Raw genomic sequence first — 21,141 nt, 5'->3', positions numbered from 1 at the left:
TAAATAGAAGCTGGAGAGGGTGATGAGTTTAGGGTTACAAACTTTAGTAGGATCCTCTTTTTAACAATTCTGCTATCAATAGTGTATCTTTCAGTCTTAGAAAATACATTTGTTTTCTATTGTGATTGTCACCAATTACCCACAAACTTATGGCTTAAAACAACACAAAATGTATTGTTTTATCATTCTTTCAATTGGAAGTCTAATGTATCTCACTGGTTTAACATCAAGGTGTTGGCAGAACTGTGTTCTCTTTTAAAGGCTCTGGGGAGAATTTACTTTCTTACATTTTCAGCTCCCTGCGGCCATCCACATTTCTCGGTTCATGACCCCTTTGTCCCATTTTCAAAATAAGCAATATGGAATTTCTTTGACCCTTTTTCCGTAATGTTTTAGTCTGTTCAGGCTTCCATAACAAAATACTATAGACTAGGTGGCTTAAACATTAGAAATGTATTTTCTCAGAATTTAGCATTCTAGGAGATCAAAATCAAGGTCCCCTCAGGTTTCTGACCTTTCTTCCTAGCCCTAGACAGCCACCTTCCTTCTGTGTCTTCACACAGTTTCTTCTCTGTCCATGAACAGAGGTGGGGGCCAGTAGAGGGCTAGGGAGGGAACAAAACAAAGAGAGGGGAGTGCCAGAGTGAGGTCTGGAATCTCTTTCCAGATTAGGACCCTATCCTTAAGACCTAATTAATCTTAATTGTCTCTCTCAGGGGCCTCTCTCCAAAAACAGTTACATTGGGGATTAGGGTTTCAACAAGTGAATTTTGGAGAAACAAGTTTATAATTTATAGTCATGCCTAGTAACTTTCTGTAACTATAGAAAAGAAACATCCCTTGTTTTTAAGAACTCAGTGACTAGACTTGGCTAACACAGATAACCAAAGGTAATCTCTCCATTTCAAGATCCTTAAACTTAATTACATCTGCAAAATCTCTTGCCTTGTAAAGTAATGTATTCACAGGTTTTGGGGATTAGGGTGTGGACATCTCTGGGGGTCCATTGTTGTTCCTACTATAGGAAATTCTAGTTATGGGAAATGTTCAGTTGAACGTTCTGTTACACAGGTTACCAATTTATAGTCCAGTGAACACCATTTTAGGATATGTCAATTTCATTAACTCTGAACATTTCATGTTATCCGTTTATATAAGGAATACTTGTTGGAGAGGATATTTTAGGCCTGGAACAATGAAAATTGCAATTTATTAAGTTATTATATGTACTATATTTAATAATTGTGCCTTTTTTTATGACTTAAGGAACATTTTCTCTCAGTTGTGAGATGAATGATTAGCCCACTAAAAGTACCCATTTCAGAGAGTAAATAACTTCAAAGGAGGGCAGTATCAAGGAATAATGTCCTTTTTCTTTCACACACACTGGAGAAGAGAATGGGATTTAGGAACAGAGATGGAAGCTCTTATCTGCAGTTAGCAGTTCTTATTGACATTAAGTTTCAATATGTACTAAACTGCAGAGCAGAGGATATGAAAGAGAAAGAGGAAAACATTATCTGCCAATGCACTCAGCAAAACTTAAGGAGAAAGAATTCGGTGAACAATAGAAGAAACCATCTTGAATAATATTAATGTATAATGGGTCACATATATAAATTATCAATCCAACAAATGCATAGATAAGTGGCAGTCCCAATTTGTCTACTTGGGAGCAATTAAGGATAAAAAGAGCATTTATTGAGCTACATGTTTCTATAATTACATGGTAGGCTTAATCCTCTGCTATGTCTTTTGGGATATGAGCTTGCAGCTGGCTTTGCCTTTTTTGGAAGGCAATTGGAGGGTACCAGAAAGACATTTTCGAAATCTCTGCCCCTGAGATCTTTTTTTTTTTTTTTTTTTAATATTTTTTAATTTTTATTTTTTATAAACATATATTTGAACTAGAGCGAATCATGCTTAGCGAAATAAGTGACTCTTAATGCCCCTGAGATCTTAAACTGTCTAGAATTTCACCATGGTGTAGGTGATCATTTTGGACTGAAGTCTTGCTCTCTCCAGTGCATGGTAACAGGACTGTTAAAAAAATAAATATATTGGGGCGCCTGGGTGTCTCAGTGGTTTAAGCCGCTGCCTTCGGCTCAGGTCATGATCTCAGGGTCCTGGAATCTAGCCCCACCTCGGGCTCTCTGCTCAGTGGGAAGCCTGCTTCCCCCTCTCTCTCTGCCTGCCTGTCTATCTACTTGTGATCTCTGTCAAATAATTAAATAAAATCTTTTAAAAATATATTAAGTCATGAACATCTTCACCTGAAATTTAGCATGTAGCTGACCTCTTTCAGGCAGACTAGGAATAGCAAGAGAATACTGTGAATTTACAAGGGTAGGTTCTGCGGGGGGAGAGTTACTTTGCCTTCTTTCTTACAAGGGAGTGCCTTGCTCTCTGAAGCCATTCAGATTTTTCTCATCACTCAAGACTCAGAGCCAAACTCTGGGGAGCATAGCATCCAGCAGTTTCTACGTTCTTTCCTAAAACGAGAAAAATGCTGGATGTGGGGTAGTGTATTACATTGGAAAGTACATTCAAATACTGGCTGAAACAAGGAATAGGAATAGAGATGGAGAATTTATAACTTGACACTCTTTTTCCAACTATTTAAAATATGAATGTGTATGGACAAGAACAAGATCATAACATGGAAAAAAGAAAGGGGTTAAAGGTAATGTTTTATTTTTTAAAAAACATTTATTTTTCTTACAAAGAAATAAAAAATTTCTATCTGAAGGATGCATAAGAATAATTGAAATTCTCAACAAACTCAGTTTTGGGGGGAAAAAGTGTATATTAAATTCACTTGTATAAAGGAGAAGGCAGATGACAACTAAATATTTCTTTCTTTTTTTTTTTTAAAGATTTTATTTATTTATTTGACAGAGAGAGATCACAAGACAGAGAGGCAGGCAGAGAGAGAGAGAGGGAAGCAGGCTCCCTGCTGAGCAGAGAGCCCGATGCGGGACTCGATCCCAGGACTCTGAGATCATGACCTGAGCCAAAGGCAGCGGCTTAACCCACTGAGCCACCCAGGTGCCCGACAACTAAATATTTCTCAGTAAACTTTGATTCCTGTTTTTACTGAACTGCAAGACTGTAAATCTGAAAAATCATAAAAGGCTTTCAGTATTGGTTATAATTTCTTATAAAATACTTAGACAAATATGTATTTTGGAAGATCTACTCCCGGAGTTCAATTTTATTTTGTAGAATTGTTTCTAATTTTCAAAATATGAAACATACTGTGGACCATGTCAAGTAGAATCTTGAAAACAGTCTGTATAAGAAAAGGGAAGAGAATTGTTCTCTGAATCACATAAGGATTTCCATTCACAATGAATGCGAATTCTGTTGCATTGTATTTTCAATGATTTTGATGGGTGCAAACATTGTGTTATCACATTGTTTTCATTTGCATCTCCTAATGAAAAATGGTACTGAGCATCTTTTTATATATTTGTTATATGTATATCTTCTTCGGTGAGGTATCTTCTCAGATCTTTGCCTGCTTACTTGACCTAAGTAAACAAATTTTTAAGTTTGTTTTTTCTTTACTGTTAAGAGTTTTATGTATATATATGTGTATAAATAAATACAGTTTTACATATATACACATATATGTAAAGTTTTGTATATAGCTATATATACATACACACACATATAAAGTTTTATATATACATTACATATATTTATATTATATATGTTAAGAGTTTTATGTATACATATTTGGTTATAAGAGTTTTTTGTATATTTTGCATATAAATCCTACATCAGGTATGTTTCTTGCAAATATTTCTGTCTAATCTGTGACTTATTTTCTCATTTTCTTTATAGTGTTTTTGGCAGAGCAGACTTAAAATTTAATGAAGTCTAACAATAATTTTTTTTCTTTCATGGATCATGTTTTTGATATGTAAAATCTCTTCACCAAACCCAGGGTCATGCAGATTTTCTCCTATGTTTTCTTCTAAACGTTTTATCATTTTTCCACTGAACATTTGAACCTCTGATAAATTTTGAGTTAATTTTTGTGTACAGTGTAGACCTGCAAATTTTTTACTTGACCAACTAGGTATAGTGATAACATTTACTAAGATGGGAAAGACTGTGGGTATGTCAGTTTTGGGGTTGGAGGTTGGAATCAAAAATGTTCAGGTGTGGACTCATTATATGACCCCATTTGATAAACATGGTTATGTCAAATAAGCAGTTGGAAAGAGAAAAGTAATGAATTTCCACATTCCAACAATATCAGGAAGTCCAGGAATTTTATACATACCTTCACCAGTACCTTGAACACCATCCTTCCTATGTCCTCCCCATCCTTGAGGTGTGGGTTCCTGAGGTTATTAGGTAAAGAAGGCCACGTGGATATTTAGTGAGAAGTAGTGGTGGAGGTATAAAAATAGAGGTGCAAATTATATTTGCAAATCTCAGATCAGAAAATGAATTTGGGACAATGAGGAGGTCTGGAATAGAAACTTTAAGGGTGTTTTGTCAGAGGGCAATGAGAGCCAAGTTTGTTAGATGGCCGTCCACATGGGCATTGTTTTTCAGAATGATGACTGGACTCTATGGAAAGACTATCATCCAGATCCCAAAGTCCTCAGTAAATGTGGCATAAGGAAGTGGAGGTCAGTTGATGACAGTGAGGAAAATGAGTAATACAAGGTATAGTTGAATATTCAGGGACTCCCTGAGGAGGGGTTTTTGGATGAGTATCACATGTAGTGAAAATGAAATGTAATGAGAATGAACGGTGAAGAGAAAGATGTGCATACCTCCTCACTATAAAACGCAGGGAGAATTGGTTTTCTTTTGAGGATTTATTGAGCAAAATTATAGCATTAGAGGAGAGCCAGGTTACAGTTAGGGCCAAGAGGTAGAGGGAACTGTCAAGGTCTTTCGTATCATAGAGAAGTTTCTTTGGAAATAGCATGGGGATTCTATGTAGTTTCTGTAAAAGGAGGTAGAAGTAGAATCAATAAGAGAATGATAGCTCTGAGAAAGAGAAGATATAAATTAGATGGAAGGTTTGCAATGTGATTATACCTTAAGGGCAATAGAAAGGCAGGGAATACAGAGGAAGATGGGACATACTTGAAAGTAACTAGCCTCCGGGTTCCAGCTGGGGCTTTGATGGGAAGTTGTATTGTTGCTACTATGCATCTGGATCTAAGCATTCCTGGGAGCCCAAGAACAAGAGGCAGATTGTAATATAATCTCAAGGAATACTAGTGTGAGAAAAAAACTTGTATAAAAATGAGGAATTAAAGTTTAAGTGGAATAAAATAAAAGGGCATGGTAATTTTGAGGGGAAAATGAGGAAAATAATATAATCTCTTTATTTTATAAATTCTTCTTTTGTGTTATCAACTTTGCTGTGATCAAGATGGCCTTAATGTTTTCCTCAGTTAAGTGAAAATTTAGACAGGCTTCTTTCTGTCTTCAGGGCCTTCCCTTCTAGTCTGGTTCTTACAGAATCTATATCCTAGAGGTCCTTCCCCTCCCTTAGAGTATCCAATTTAGAACCCTTGTAATTGTAAATTCTTCCTCTGCTCCTTTGAGATGTAAATCTTTATTATTATTTTTTACTTTTTAGAAAAATTTTACTATTGAGGTATAATGTACAATATACTATTGAGGTATAATGTACTATACATAGTGTACAATGTTATATAGTTTCAGATGGACAATATGGTGATTCAATTACTTTAGGTATTGCTGGGGGTTTACCACAGTAAGTGTAGTTACTATCTGTCACCATCCAGTGCTATTACAATATTAAAGATGATATTCCGTATTCTGTACTTTCCATCTCTGTGACTTATTTTATAACAGAACAATTGTACCTCTTAATCTGCTTCACCTCATTTGCCTATCCTCCACTCCCTTCTCTGGAAAACAGCTATTTGTTCTCTAGGAGTCTGTTTCTGTTCTTTGTTTGTTTGCCTCTTTGTTTGCTTGGTTTTTTTAGATTCCAGATATAAATAAACTGATATTGTATTTGTCTTTCTCTGTCTGATTTACTTTACTTACATTTAATACCCTCTAGGACCATCCATGTTGTGATAAATGGCAAGATCTCACTCTTTTTATGGTTGAATAATATTACTAATTTATAATATTATCTATCTATCTATATACCACATTTTCTTTATCCATTCATCTATCAATGGACACTTGGGTTGTTTCCATAGCTTGGCTATTGTAAACAATATTGCAGTAAACATATGGTTGCATCTATCTTTTTGAATTAGTGTTTTTTATTCTTTGAGTAAGTACCCACTAGTGGACTTACTGGATCATATGGTAGTTTTTTTTAAAATTTTTTGAGGAACTTTCATTCTGTTTTCCACAGTGGCTTTACGTTTATATTTACATTCCCACTAGCAGTGCATGGGGGTTCCCTTCCTTCCACATCCTCGTCAACACTTGTTTTTTTTTTTTTTAAGATTTTATTTATTTATTTGACAGAGAGATAGACAGTGAGAGAGGGAACACAAGCAGGGGGAGCAGGAGGGAGAAGCAGGCTTCCCACTGAGCAGGGATAACAGGGTGGGGCTGGATCCAGAACGCTGTGATCATGACCCGAGCAAGGGCAGGAAAAAACAACTTGAAATAGATTGGGAGACTTGATCACTCAGTTTCCAAAACCTGCTAAAATTTCTGGAAGCTATTTTCATAGAAAAACAGGGCAAGTATATATTCAAGTAACCTTCTTTTCCTGGACATATAAAAATGTCACAGAATACTTACAAAGTCAAAAAGAGATGTTTGCCTTCAGATTACCAGTATTGACCTCCCACCTTTCAGTGAGTCATCTAGTGGGATGATTAAACCTTTCCCCAAGTCGCTCTCTGAGAATATCTGTTGTATTTGCCAGAGGACACCATGGATAATGTATTATTTCCTCTACAAATCACCCTGACTTTTATGCTTTGTCATAAATGACAAACCAGGTATTTAGCTAATGTTTGATTGTAACAGCTTTTACCCTGTTTATTAAAAAAAAATTTAAGGGTAATGCATGTTAGAAAATTTATCAAAAATGTGTTGTGAGACTGGAGATGGTCATTAGGAAGCTTCTTAGAATCCTTGTCTTAAAACATTTGAAAGTGTGGTTTAGATATTTTATAGATCATAATTGTACTAAGATAGTCTTCATCAATACACATTAATTTTCTTCAAATATCTTCTTCCATTGGCATAATGTATATGTGTACTAGATAGTAATTAGAAAAAATAATTTAATCATCAAATATTTGTGAACATGTAAGTAGGTACTATTATACTGATATGAACCTTGTCCTTAAGGAAATAATAATAGTAACAACAACAATACTTGTGGAAGAATGACTATGGATTATGTTGTGCTTAGTGCTTTTCACATATTATTCAGTTTGTACAACAATCAGAAACTTATATTACACACATATGTATTATATAATATATTGATATTTTGCCAGTGAGAAAGCTGAAGCTTAAAGAGGTTGTATAACACACCTAAGTTTGCATAAATGGTAAGGAAAGGATGAAGACACAAGTGTAACTGATGAAAAAGTTTAGGCTGTAATCCATTACACAATGCTGACTACCTAGGGTTTATATTTGAGATATAATGAATAGAGAGAAGTAAATAAGTATTTATATTGCTGTTTTAGAAGTATGTGCTTTTCACTTCCGAGATTTAGATCATTAATGCTCCATCATCCAGCTGCAACACTACCATTACTTGACTTCAGGTGGAGGTCAGTGTGCTTGGGATAAAAACATCACTCACTTGGCTTCCATGCTTCCATGAGTCAGCGTCAAGAGAAGATCTCATAAATCCAAGATTCTAGTGTCTACCATTGCAAGCAATTGCAGATTCCATGAACTCCTTTTCCCTTTTCCAGGTTGGCTTTTGGAGGAAGCTAAGCACCCCTCCACTCTCCTTCATGGTGGGGGGGGGGGGGACCACCATAATGCTCTCTAGGCATATGGATCTATTTCATTTTCATTTAACTTGAAGTTGTAAAGGACCTACTTCCTCTTGGAATATATCAACCATTTTCTCCAGCTTTGAGGCTTTCGTTGAAATTGAGATGGCAGGAAAAGGCCTATTCTATAAATTAATGCACTTCAGTTGTAAATCTATTCCTCCTTATCCTCTAAATATACAAACATGCTTAATTTTCACTTCATTTTATTTAAATGTAAATAATTCACAAACGGAAAAACTGGAAAAGAAGATAAAAGAGAGATTAGAAGACAAACTCACGCTAAGGCAAAATAAACCAAATTTAAAACTAAGCCTATCACTCTGCATGAATAAAATGTCACAGAACTGGATAGATGTCTAAGAATCAAGGATTAAGTTGTGTAATTTTTTGAAGGTATTGAGATATTATCTTAATTATCTTTAAATCCTTTCTTATCTTTTTCTATCTTTTATTCTACAAGGTTGAGTTTTGCAGAATTCTCCTACAAACCTGAGAGATTAATGTACTCAGAGAGGCTAAAAAATCAAACTCTGGGTGTGATCTCCCTAGGAAACTGGAGCAAACGAATAATCTGTTCTACCCTAACAGAGATTGTTTTGTAGGGGAACACTTCACTAGGGTCAATTTCTAAAGTAAAACTGATTTAAAATCTATTTGAGAACATTAGCTGCTTTTTTATTCCCTTCAGACTCAAAATGAACCAAAAAAAGGACACATTTATTTTCTCTTTAACTGCCATCAGGCTTATAATATTTCTGTTCTGGTCTTCCTGGTGTCCTATGAGTATGACTGCTTTGGGCAATAGACCCCAGTTAGGAGTACAGGAAACTGACGTCTGCAGCCACGTGGGATGAGATTTTGATTATTTCATTTGTGTGCACATAAGTTTATTTCTCTCGTATAAATAGGCAGGAGTGATAGGATTAGCATGTTTGTTTTAACTTTATGAAAAGCTGCATACTGTTTTCCAGAGTGGCTGAACCTCATGCATATCCTCCTTTACTTGGATTTTTTTTCTCTGTACCAGTCATATGCTGATAACCAGGACCTGGCAAGAATGAGAGAATTACGTTAATGAGGACTATGCTGGCAGTGGGATGAAATTAGAAGGAAACAGTTTTCTGGAAGTGGGTTCCTTGAGCTGCAAGCAGTATAGCTGTAGAACATCCCTGATTTCCAGGTTAGTCCAGACTTCAGTTTAAAATAAAAGGAATTTTAACTTAAAAGCCAATATATGTTTATAAAAAATAAAAAATTAAAAAAAAAGCCAATACGGAGCAACAAGAATTCTCATTCATTACCAATAGAAATGTAAACTGATACAGTGACTTTGGAAAGCCATTTGACAGTTTCTTATAGAGGTAAAGAAACTATTATCCTACAATCTGAAATTTCATACCTAGGCATTTCCTCAAGTGAATTGAAAATTTATGTTCACACAAAACCCTGTACACAAATGCTTATGACTGCTATATCATAACTGCCCCAAGCTGAAAATAGCTAAGATGTCCTTTAACAAGTGAATGCATAAAAACAAATAAATAAACATAAACAGAAGTAAAAGCAGACAAATAAGAACTGTGGTACATCCATACATTGGAGTTCTCTATTCAGCAATAAAACGAAATGAACTATTGATTCTGCAACAATATGGATAAACTTTAAATGCATTTTGCAAAGTAGAAGGAACCAAAAACTGCACACAGTCTCAAAATGACACTGCAACTTAGCCGATATCACCATATTATTAAAAATATTTTATTGAATAAAATGACACATAGGTAAATTATTAATATCTATAAAACGAAGGGAAAGGTAACTTTCATCATATTTTTGTGTTGCTATTTACAGTTTTGCCCAGTTTCTTTGGAGGGGGCCCCCTCTCTTTTGAAACTAATGATCTGGGCACCTGGGTGGCTCATTGGTTAGGTGTCTGACTCTTGGTTTTGGGGAGCCTGCTTCCTCCTCTCTCTCTCTCTGCCTACTTGTGATCTTTGTCTGTCAAATAAATAAATAAAATCTTAAAAAAAACCCTATTTTTATAAAGCAAGATCTCAGGGTAATGAGATCGAGTCCATATTGGGCTCTAGTCTCAGTGCGGATTTTGCTGGGGAGTCTCCCTCTCCCTCTCCATCTGACCCTCATTCTGCTGGCACCCTCTCTCTCTAAAAACTAAATAAGTAAATAAATAAATAAGCCTAATGATCTATAAGAAAAATTACTTTTTCTTCAATTTTGCAATCAAATACTTTTAAATCTTAAAACAATGACAGCTCTACATAAAATGTAAAATTTAGAAAAGTTTCCAAAAAGTTAAAAACTATTTTTATAGGGGTGCCTGGGTGGCTCAGTGGGTTAAAGCCTCTGCCTTAGGCTCAAGACATGATCCCAGGGTCCTGGGATCAAGCCCCACATCGGGCTCTCTGTTCAGTGGGGAGCCTGCTTCCTCCTCTCTCTCTCTGACTACTTGTGATCTCTGTCTGTCAAATAAATAAATAAAATCTTAAAAAAAACCCCTATTTTTATAAAGCAAGATTATGTAGTAAGCTTACTTGTTTTATTTCTATGTGGGACATAATTAATAAGAAAAAAATAAAAATTTTAAAGTAATGATTCACTGTGTATTATAATGTTATATAGATTATAACATGTATAATTAAAGAATATAGTAGCAATAGTATAGAGGTACTGAGATAAAAGAACATATACATACAGAATATGTACATTTCTATACCCTACACCCTAATTTAGAAAAATCTAGACATGACAGTCTACATAAGCATACTTTCCATTAACTATCAGAGTGATGATGTCATCATACACCATATAGTCCCTGGAAAACTCTACCTTACATTTATGAAAAAAGGGAGTGAACAGTTTATTATGAAAATAGTCATGTATCCTCTGCACATTGAGAACTGCTGTATTAGGCTGTGACCTGTCACTGACAGGTTGGATGGAAGGAGAAAGGAAAGTATAACTAAAGGTTCAAATTCTTAGGTGTCTTAGTAATGGAACTTTAATAAAATGAGAACGTTTTAGTCTATATTAAAATAATTGAGAGACAAAGTCAAAACCACTTTATATATCTTTGTTACTTGTTCTTACCAATGGAGCCTATGAACATTTTGATAAATATTTATTATCAAAATTTGGTAATACAATAGAGTTTTGTCATCAGTAAGCAGGGAAGCCATTTGATCTGTCGTCTGAACACCGTCCATCAAGAATGAAAGGGGTGCTACTAATTATTATGCAGAGCCAATAGATGCAAATAGCTTTGTCCCAGAGGAACCAGAACATAAAGTCATCTTATCTCTGAAACACATGTTCTGGTTAGCTTGGAAGATTTCTAAATTTGTGAATATTTCTGTAGCTTATACATTTCACACATTAAAACTCAGTAAGTTTAAATTCCTGAGGGTTGCTGAATTTGTATGATAAACAGCAACATTTAAGCAATGATGAGGTTTGAATGCTGAAATTTTGGTTGGCTCACTCAGTAACTAAGTTACTTCTGTACATCCATTTTAACATAATTGCATCTATATTATATACAGTGGAATTGAAAAGCATTATCTGATTCTAAATTATATGTGTTATTATTAGTATATTCTCTTTACTATACATAGGTTTCACAACAATTCTCAACATACAAAACAGGTGCATGCCATTTATGAAAAGAAAAGGTCAGAATTATGGAAATGAATCTTTAACCCAATAACTTATTATTATTGATGGTATTATTATTTTGGTTATATGTGAATGTGTTATATTAAACACAAATTATGTTGATAGTCTTATGAAGAAAAATATTTAATATACCTTAATCAAGGTATATTTGGTGGCAGGCATGGCCAATGAACAAAGACTTGATGTAGCTTATCTCTCTCTCTTTTTTTCCTACTAGTGGCTAAAGACCAATGCAATCATCTTGAACAGAAACAGAATAAAATATTTATGAGTATTGGCTTAGAAAAAGCTTCAGGAATGGTTATTCTTTTCACAGTATTTTCATTTGGGTTTTGGAGTGCTGAGCAGTTGTTATGTGTGGTGTTTGTTCCTTTAAGAAGGAAAAAAATCCCTGATGCCGAGTGATATGGAGCACTTTTTCATGTGTCTGTTGGCCATCTGGATGTCTTCTTTGCAGAAATGTCTGTTCATGTCCTCTGCCCATTTCTTGATTGGATTATTTGTTCTTTGGGTGTTGAGTTTGCTAAGTTCTTTATAGATTCTGGACACTAGTCCTTTATCTGATATGTCATTTGCAAATATCTTCTCCCATTCTGTCAGTTGTCTTTTGATTTTGTTAACTGTTTCCTTTGCTGTGCAAAAGCTTTTGATCTTGATGAAATCCCAATAGTTCATTTTTTCCCTTGCTTCCCTTGCCTTTTGCGTTGTTCCTAGGAAGATGTTGCTGCGGCTGAGGTCGAAGAGGTTGCTGCCTGTGTTCTCCTCAAGGATTTTGATGGATTCCTTTCGCACATTGAGATACAAATGTAGTGATCCAAAGGGGCACGTGCACCCGAATGTTTATAGCAGCAATGTCCACAATAGCCAAACTATGGAAAGAACTTAGATGTCCATCAACAGATGAATGGATCAAGATGATGTGGTATATATACACAATGGAATACTATGCAGCCATCAAAAGAAATGAAATCTTGCCATTTGCGACAACATGGATGGAACTAGAGCGTATCATGCTTAGTGAAATAAGTCAAGCAGAGAAAGACAACTATCATATGATCTCCCTGATATGAGGAAGTGGTGATACAACATGGGGGCTTAAGTGGGTAGGAGAAGAATCAATGAAACAAGATGGGATTGGGAGGGAGACAAGCCATAAGTGACTCTTAATCTCACAAAACAAACTGAGGGTTGCTGGGGGGAGGGGGTTTGGGAGAAGGGGGTGGGATTATGGACATTGGGGAGGGTATGTGCTTTGGTGAGTGCTGTGAAGTGTGTAAACCTGGTGATTCACAGACCTGTACCCCTGGGTATAAAAAAAAATGTTTATAAAAAATAAAAAATTAATTAAAAAAAAATAAAATAAAAAATTAAAAAAAAAAAAGAAGGAAAAAATCCTCTCCAGATATAGCAGAGAGCGGACACATGGACAAGAAGGAATGGTGTCAGAGTGGCCACTGTCTTGCTATGGGCAGTCTTGTGTCATCTAATCCACCTTTCCTTCAGTTGATAAAGAATGGATTGTAGGAGTAGTGCACTATTCCCCCAAAAGCCGTTGAAATGAGTAATTAATATGAATTACTGCAAAGCAGTGGTTTCTGTTTCATAGCCCTCCATGGGCATGATTACCCAATATCCAGGTTGTCCAGGATCCTCACATTGACTTCTTTATTATTGTGTGCCTTTTCAGATATTTATTCCTGAAATAATGCTTTCAATAGAAAATCAGTCACTTTACCACTTTTTTTTAAAGTCATTTAACTTAATATCCAACTTTTACTGAAAAACTATTTAAGGGTTCTTAAAATACAATAGCCCTTTCTTCTCACACTGCTGAAAGACTGTACTTTCTAGTCATGTTCCCTCAAAAGTCTTGTCACAAAACTCTCCATCTACAACACACTTTATCTCGGGCAAGCTTCAGATCAGGGAGTTGTGAGCTCTTTTCGTAAATCATATCTACCATATCTGAATTCTTTCATAGAATGTCACATTTAAAACCTTTATAAACAGGTTGTAGCTTTACTTTGTTTTAATTACAAAAAGTAATAAACTGATAGATGGTTATTTATTCCAAAGTAGATGGCTTTCAAAAGTTTTTCATTAAAGTTTCATCAAATTAGTTCAAAGTCTCTATAACTTGATTGAATCTGTGGAGCTTCAGTGTTTCTTTTATTCACTGATATTTCTTTTTTTTTTTTTTAAACTGTTTTTTGTCTAATCTCCTGAAACTGCTTTCTTTGGGAGACATTACCTTTACAATGAGGGAAGGTAGAATGGTGGTAGGATGTGAGCTCTGGATATGGACTGCCTAAGTTTAAATGAGTTAAATGAGTTAAATACCTGGACCTTCTTCACAGGGAAATTGTGAATTTTAAATGAATTAATTCATGTAAAGTTCATAAAATTATGACTGATATGAAATAAGCATTTAATACAACTTATTGAGGGCCTACAATAATTCAGGACCTGTGATAAACACTTAGGGATGTAGCTAAAAAGGAAGCACATTTTTAAGGACTGACTTTAGAAGGAGAAGTGCCCATTGAAACAAATGGAATGGAATGCAAATGGAAACTGCATTGTACTAATATCATATAGGTTACAGAGGTGGCATAAATCTGGGGGGTGGGGGGGTTCTGAAAAGTCTTCCCAAAGATTACAACTAATCTTGAACTCTGGATGGATGATGAAGAATCATCTGGCTTCTCTAACTTTGGAAAGGCAGAGCAGGTGGCATTCTGGACAGATGGCATCTCTGATATCTTTCCTAGAGTCATTCTCGGAGACTTGCCAGGGCCTACTTCTCAAGGCATTCTAATGATTTAGGAGGGTCAATGAATTAAGTTGTCTTTTGCTCAAAGTAGGTAGAGCAAGTTTATCTTTTTTTTTTTTTTTTCAGTAGAACCCTGAAAAATATAGAGGCTTATAGTATTTTTTTTCACATGATTTTTTTTTTTTTTAGATTTCTTATTTATTTATTTGACAGAGAGAGATCACAAGTAGGCAGAGAGGCAGAGAGAGGAAGGGAAGCAGGCTCCCTGCTGAGCAGAGAGCCCGACGTGGGACTCGATCCCAGGACCCTGAAATCATGACCTGAGCCGAAGGCAGCGGCTCAACCCACTGAGCCACCCAGGTGCCCCTCACATGATTTTTAAAGAAATCATACTTGTGATAACTGCTTCTAATCTTGGTCACCTGTTGACTTTTAATCTACTTATAAGATAGGCATCTCATGTATACTTCTTAGATGCCACGTCCTTTTATGGATTGTATTTTTAAAGTGTATTTTAAATATACGTTATCTACTTGACTTATTTCGCTAAGCATGATACGCTCTAGCGGAGAAAGACAACTATCATATGATCTCCCTGATATGAGGAAGTGGTGATGCAACATGGGGGCTTAAGTGGGTACGAGAAGAATAAATGAAAGAAGATGGGATTGGGAGGGAGACAAACCATAAGTGACTCTTAATCTCACAAAACAAACTGAGGGTTGCTGGGGGGAGGGGGTTTGGGAGAAGGGGGTGGTATTATGGACATTGGGGAGGGTATGTGTTTTGGTGAGTGCTGTGAAGTGTGTAAACCTGGTGATTCACAGACCTGTACCCTTGGGGATAAAAATATATGTTTATAAAAAATAAAAAATTATATTAAAATAAATAAATAAATAAATATACGTTATCTATTTGTACATTTCAAAGAACTTAACCTCATGAACTCTGACTTAATTAAATGTAAAATATAGACACTAATACCTATTACATATGATTGTTATGAACAGACAAAATAATTGTTTTTATAAAGATGCTTTGAACACTGCAAAGGATTATTATAAACATTAGACACTACATGTATTTGTTTTGATCCACTGTCATGGAATTCTCAGAAAAAATAGTATCAACTGAAGAGACCCACTTCATAGCAACAATGCGTGTAAATGGACCCATGAACATGGAATTCACTGGTCATATGACCTTTTGCACCACCCAGAAGCTGCTGCCTAATAGAGGATTGGAATGGACTACTGAAGGTCCATGTGAAGTTCTGTTTCAAGGCAACATTTTAGTATCATTGGGAGTCATTCTCTAGACCTCAGTATACACAATGAACAAAAGACTTTTGTATGGCTCTGGTCCTCAAAAGCATAGTACATGGATCTGGAAAACAAGGGGATGTAAGCAAGATCATCACTTGCCATTATTCCAGTTGACCAGATTGGAGAAATTTGGGTGCCTGGTTTCTAGAACTCTGGGTTATTGAATTACAAGCTATAATTTCCACTTGTGCATTTTGTCTTCTTTATGCTCATTAACCATCCCGAAGAAAGAGGCATCATCAACCTGGCAGAGGTGATTGATTCTTATCATCAGGAGAGGGTGTGGACATTATTACACATTGAAGGAAGGAAGATTATGGCTACCAAGCAATCCACTGAGGACTCTCCTTCTTAGTACTCTCTTGCCCAATTTATTATGGTTATTGTTTTTTTAATAGTCAAAGTAGTTTACTTATTTAGGTTTTTTTTTTATAGAGAATCTTAAGCAGGCTCCATGCCCAGCTCAGAGACTAAGATGGGGCTCGATCTCTTGACCCTGAGGTCATGACCTGAGCCAAAATCAAGAGTTGGATGCTTAACCAACTGATCCAGATAGGCTTCCCAAAATGGTTTATTTTGTTTATGAATGTGGGGCTTGGCTGGGCCCACCTTGGCTGTTGCACTCAAGGTCTCTCATGCTGATGTGTCCAGATAGTGGCTAGGACTAGAGTCATCTCCAAAGGCATGTTCACTCTCGTTTGGGGCCTAGTCTGGGGAGACTCAAACAGCTGAGGACTGAAACAACTGGGAATCTTAGACATCTCTCTCTTTCTCAATAGATTATTCATTTTTGTTGCTGTTTGCAAAATTGCTATTGTAATACTTTGTTGAATGAATATACCACAATTTATTTATCCATTCTACTACTGGTAGGCATTTGGGTTGTTTCTAGCTTGGGGCCATTATGAATAGTACTGGTATAAGCATTCTTGAATGCATTTCTTGGTACACAAGTGTGTCGATTTCTCAGGTACATAGCTAGACTGGAACGTTACAGGTTTAAGTAAAAAATAAACAACTTTCAAAATAGTTCTATTGCATGGAGCACTGGGTGTGGTATATAAACAACGAATCTTGGAACACTGAAAAAATAAAAAAAAAATACATGTTTATCCTCTTTAAAAAAAAGTTTCAACAACTGTTTCTTTTACTGTCTTTCAACTGTCCCTACTCCTACCACAAAGACGAAGGTTTTTTATATCTCTGATCTGGTGCTAATCACAATTTTAAAATGAATCATTTGCTTTCTTGAATTTGGCCATATCTTTTAAAAAAAAATAAACAAAAGAATCTTTTTTTTTTTTTTTTTCTGGATGAAATTGTTGACCATGTCAACATTTCTCTGTAGTTAAAAACCTTTCTGAGTTCCGTGTGTCTGGAATTTTAAAATCTATTTTTTGAGGTGGTAGTCAACCCATCCATCATTCATATATTCATCCATTCATTAATTAGCTCAGTGGACCCAGTGTAATCACAAGAATCTTGTAAAAAACAATATATTTAATAATGACAATAACATTCCCCTGAGATGTGAGCAAAACAGATATGACTACTATCATTACTTTTATTCAGTATTTTACTGGAGTTCTTAGCAAGTGCAAAAAGGCCAGAAAAGGAAATTAATGTTAAAGAACTAGGGAAAAAAATAAAACTGTTATGATTTGCAAGTGATAGGATGCTATTTATAGAATATCCCTCAAAATCTACACTTGATCTTAGCCAAAAGGCCGAGAAGAGATTCCCTCAAAATCTTAGAGATATTTTTAGAACATCTTAGTGAATTAGCAAGTCCATCCAGATGCAAAATCAACATAAAAATATCAGTTTTACTTCTATGTACCAGAAGCCAATTGGTATATGATAAAATTATAAATTGATACGATTAATATAGTATCTTAAAACATCTGGTATTTATGAATAAGTCCAATGGTTTCTACACAGAAACTTATGAGTTATTATTGACGATAATGAAATAAACCTAAAGGAATGGAAGTATATATGTTAGTAAATTAAAAAGTCAGTGTTGGTTAGATATTAGTTTTCCTCCCATTTTTTCTTATATATAGTGCAATGTCATTTGAAGGTAAACATATTTTCTTGTTAAAAATGACAAGCTAATGCAAAACCTCAAAGAACTTAGAGTAGCCAAGACAGTCTTGAAGAAAAGACGTCTTGTTGTATCTGAGATCTGATTGAAAATAATCAGGCAGCCATGACAAGAATAGAATTGGGGGGGTTTCACCTACACATACCAACATAGTAAAAGCTCTAGTATTAAGAGAGTATGGACCAGAGATCAACAAATGGACCAATGGAACAGAGTGGGATCCAGAAAAATACCTACACATATTTATACTGACAACAAGTGGCATTTCAATTTAGTGAGGCAGGAGAAAGATGGTCTTTTCCATGAAGTGGTGCTAAAGCAATTAGATATATGTAAGAAAAAAAAAATTTCGACACCTACTTCACATCATACACAGAAATCATTCCATACAGATTGCAGATCTAAATGTCAAAAGTAAAACAAAAAAGATTCTGAAAGGAATCCAAGGAGATTATGTTCCTAAATTTGAGGTAGACAACCATTTCTTTAAGGACACAGAAAGCACTAACTATAAAGGGAAAGACTGGTGAATAGTAGTATATTAAAATTAAGAACGATTATTCATGAAAATATAATCAAATGTTAGAAAATTCAAGCTACACAGTAGAAGAATATATTTAAATGTACATACCTGACAAGGCACTCATATTTAAAATGCATAGATATCCTACAAGTCAATTAGAAGAAACAAATAATCCAATAAAACATTGAACAATAGACTCAAGCAACTATTCATCAAGACTCAAGCAATCTATTCATCAAAGAATAGATTAGTATGACCAATACATTTTTTTAAAGGATTTTATTTATTTGATAGAGAGAGAGCACAAGTAGGCAGAGCAGCAGGCAGAGGGAGAGAAGCAGCAGCCTCCCTGTTGAGCAGAAAGCCTGTTGCAGGACTTGATCCCAGGACCCTAGGATCATGACCAGAGCTGAAGGCAGACAAGTTAGTTAACCGAATGAGCCACCCATGTGCCTGTGACCAATACATTTTTTTAAAAGGTGCTCAATTTCTTTGGTCATAAGCAAAGAGTTAAAACAATAATCTAACTTAATGAACCCCTGCCAGGACAGCTAATTGTGAAAAGAAGATAATCTAAAAGTTGTTGAGGATGTGGAACAGCTGGAAACAGGAGTATTAATGACTGCAACCACTTTTGAAACAGAAGAAAACTAAGATTCAGAGAGATCATACACTGGGATTTGAATAATGGTTTGTATGAATATGAACTTTTTGCTTTAATGGTTGCATTCCTTTGTTTTATTCATTTGTTCTTTTAACCATTAATTTCTTATTATATGTCAGTCACAGCCCTGGATGCTGAGATTGTAAATAAGCCAACCAAGGTTCCTGCTCTCATCAGCTTTCAGTCTGGTATCCAAAACAGACACAAAACAAATGAACAAATAAATAAGCAAGAAAGCTATCAGATGGAGGTAATGTACGAAGAAAATTAAAAGAAGGTGGTATGACAGAGATTGAGACATCAGGGAGTATATCTAAGAGAAGATACTGTTGTATCTGAGATCTGATTGAAAATAATCAGGCAGCCATGACAAGATCAGAAGGAACTCTTTCCAGAAAGAAAGAACAACTCGTGTAAAAGCCCAAAGGCAGGTATCTAGTTCTAGGGACAGAAGAGGGTTACTATGGTTGAAGCGGAGTGAGTTATGAGAAGGAAGCGTAAGGCAAGAGGAGCCGAGGAGGCAGGCAGAATAAAATCATGGAAGACTCCGTAATCTAACAAAACAATTTACACTCTAAGTGTGGTGGAAAACAACTGGAGAGTTTAAAACCAACTGTGTGTGAGTAATGAATTGTTTGTGATAAGAGTAAATGTGAAGGATCCAGGTCGGAGGGGTCACCATAGTTGGTAAGTAAGATAATGTTAGTGAAACATCGGAGGTATTGCAGATGGAAAGAAAGTTTTTGAGGCAGGAGTTGATGGGACTTTTAAACTGATTAGATTGTGTAGGAGGGAAAGAAAAGAATCAAATCTTACTGGTTTAAGCAACTTGTTGGATGGTGGTTGCACTATGTGTTGAGATGTGGATCAGAGGAAGAGTTAGTTTTGGGGGCGTTATGATCACCTCCTATTCATTCCATCAGTGAAGGAAGGATCTTGTGCCCTAAAATACAGGAGATGGTCAAACATACAACACCTAATTCTGGACAGATGAGACTTACAGCAGTTTATTATTCATGTATTCTCGGCGCAGGGGAAGATAACACTGCATGCCGTTCTAGGCCATACAGGTGTTACACTTGGGAGGTGGGCGAGCCAGAAGGACTGTGGGGAGGCAGATCCTGGGTAACAGGAGGGTGCAGTTCCCACTGGTTCCTGCAGGAGGATGATTAGTTTGTTTAAATAATTTTGTGGGTTTAGCAAGGAGGTGAATCTGTTGGTTTAGGGATCAGTTTGGGGGTGGGTGCAGCTGGTCCCGCTGATAGTGTTCAGATAGAGAAAGTTTCCTACTGGGTAGGAGCACTTCTGCAGGAGTAGAGGAGCTCACAGCCAGACTTTTGGGGGGTCTATGAGGCCCAAAGATGTCAAGGCAGCACTTGAGAATTTAGATCTTATAATACAGGGGATATTGAGTTCTTTTGGCCATGTACCTTTGAGGTGTCTGTGTGAAGATTCCATTCACATGGAGGTGTCAAGTTGGATATACACATCCAGAACAGTGAGAAGTCAGAACTGGAGATATGAATTAGGAGATATGAATATATCAAGTTAGAGTCCTGGATGGGAGAGTATAGAGAAGAGGAAAGGGCCCAGGACTTAGCTTTGGATACATTTGCACTTTGAGAGACGTATCAAAAAGACCAGGAAGAGTAGCTGGTGAGATAGGGAGAGCACCAGGAGAGAGATCATGATCCAAGAGAAACATTGCAACCAGGAAGTGATCGTATGTGACAAATGCTCCTGAGTTGTCTTGTAAAATAAATAATCTTTGGATTTACAACTTGAGAACCTTAAGCAGAGGGTATCTATGGAGTTGTGGGAAACGGAGTGGAAATTGGACATTCTTTGCTGGTGCCATTTATAGTTCAGTGAAACCAGTGGTGTCTTCTCCTCTCCAGCATTTAGTTGTTTCATTTTGACAACAAAATCCACTATGGAATCTAAGTCATGTGGATATAGAAAATAAGTATTCAGGGGCACCTGGGTGGCTCAGTTGGTTGGACATTGGACTCTGAATTTAGCCTCAGGCCATGATCTCAAGGTCGTGAGATAGAGC

General features: G+C 36.0%; 1 protein-coding gene across 11 annotated transcripts in view; it reads left to right on the top strand.

Annotated features, from left to right (window-relative positions):
• The window catches only part of LOC309863817 (uncharacterized protein), a 120,738-nt gene that overhangs the window by 70,610 nt on the left and 28,987 nt on the right, over positions 1–21,141 (top strand). For 3 of the 11 annotated variants that reach the window (XR_014311269.1, XR_014311271.1, XR_014311274.1), the window contains exons 9-10: positions 9,028–9,180; positions 18,968–19,111. The exons of 4 other annotated variants lie outside the window; for them this stretch is intronic. The gene's annotated coding sequence lies outside the window, so the exon portion shown is untranslated. Of the gene's footprint in view, positions 1–9,027; positions 9,181–18,967; positions 19,112–21,141 lie in introns of those variants that run through there. 4 more of the 11 variants (XR_014311268.1, XR_014311272.1, XR_014311273.1 and 1 more) reach the window with 2 other exon arrangements.

Source organism: Mustela nivalis, assembly GCF_964662115.1.
Source record: "Mustela nivalis genome assembly, chromosome: 4".
In the NCBI taxonomy this organism is placed as follows: Eukaryota; Metazoa; Chordata; class Mammalia; order Carnivora; family Mustelidae; genus Mustela; species Mustela nivalis.
The sequence above is the reverse complement of the archived record's forward strand: the minus strand, read 5'-3'. Positions and strand labels throughout refer to the sequence as shown.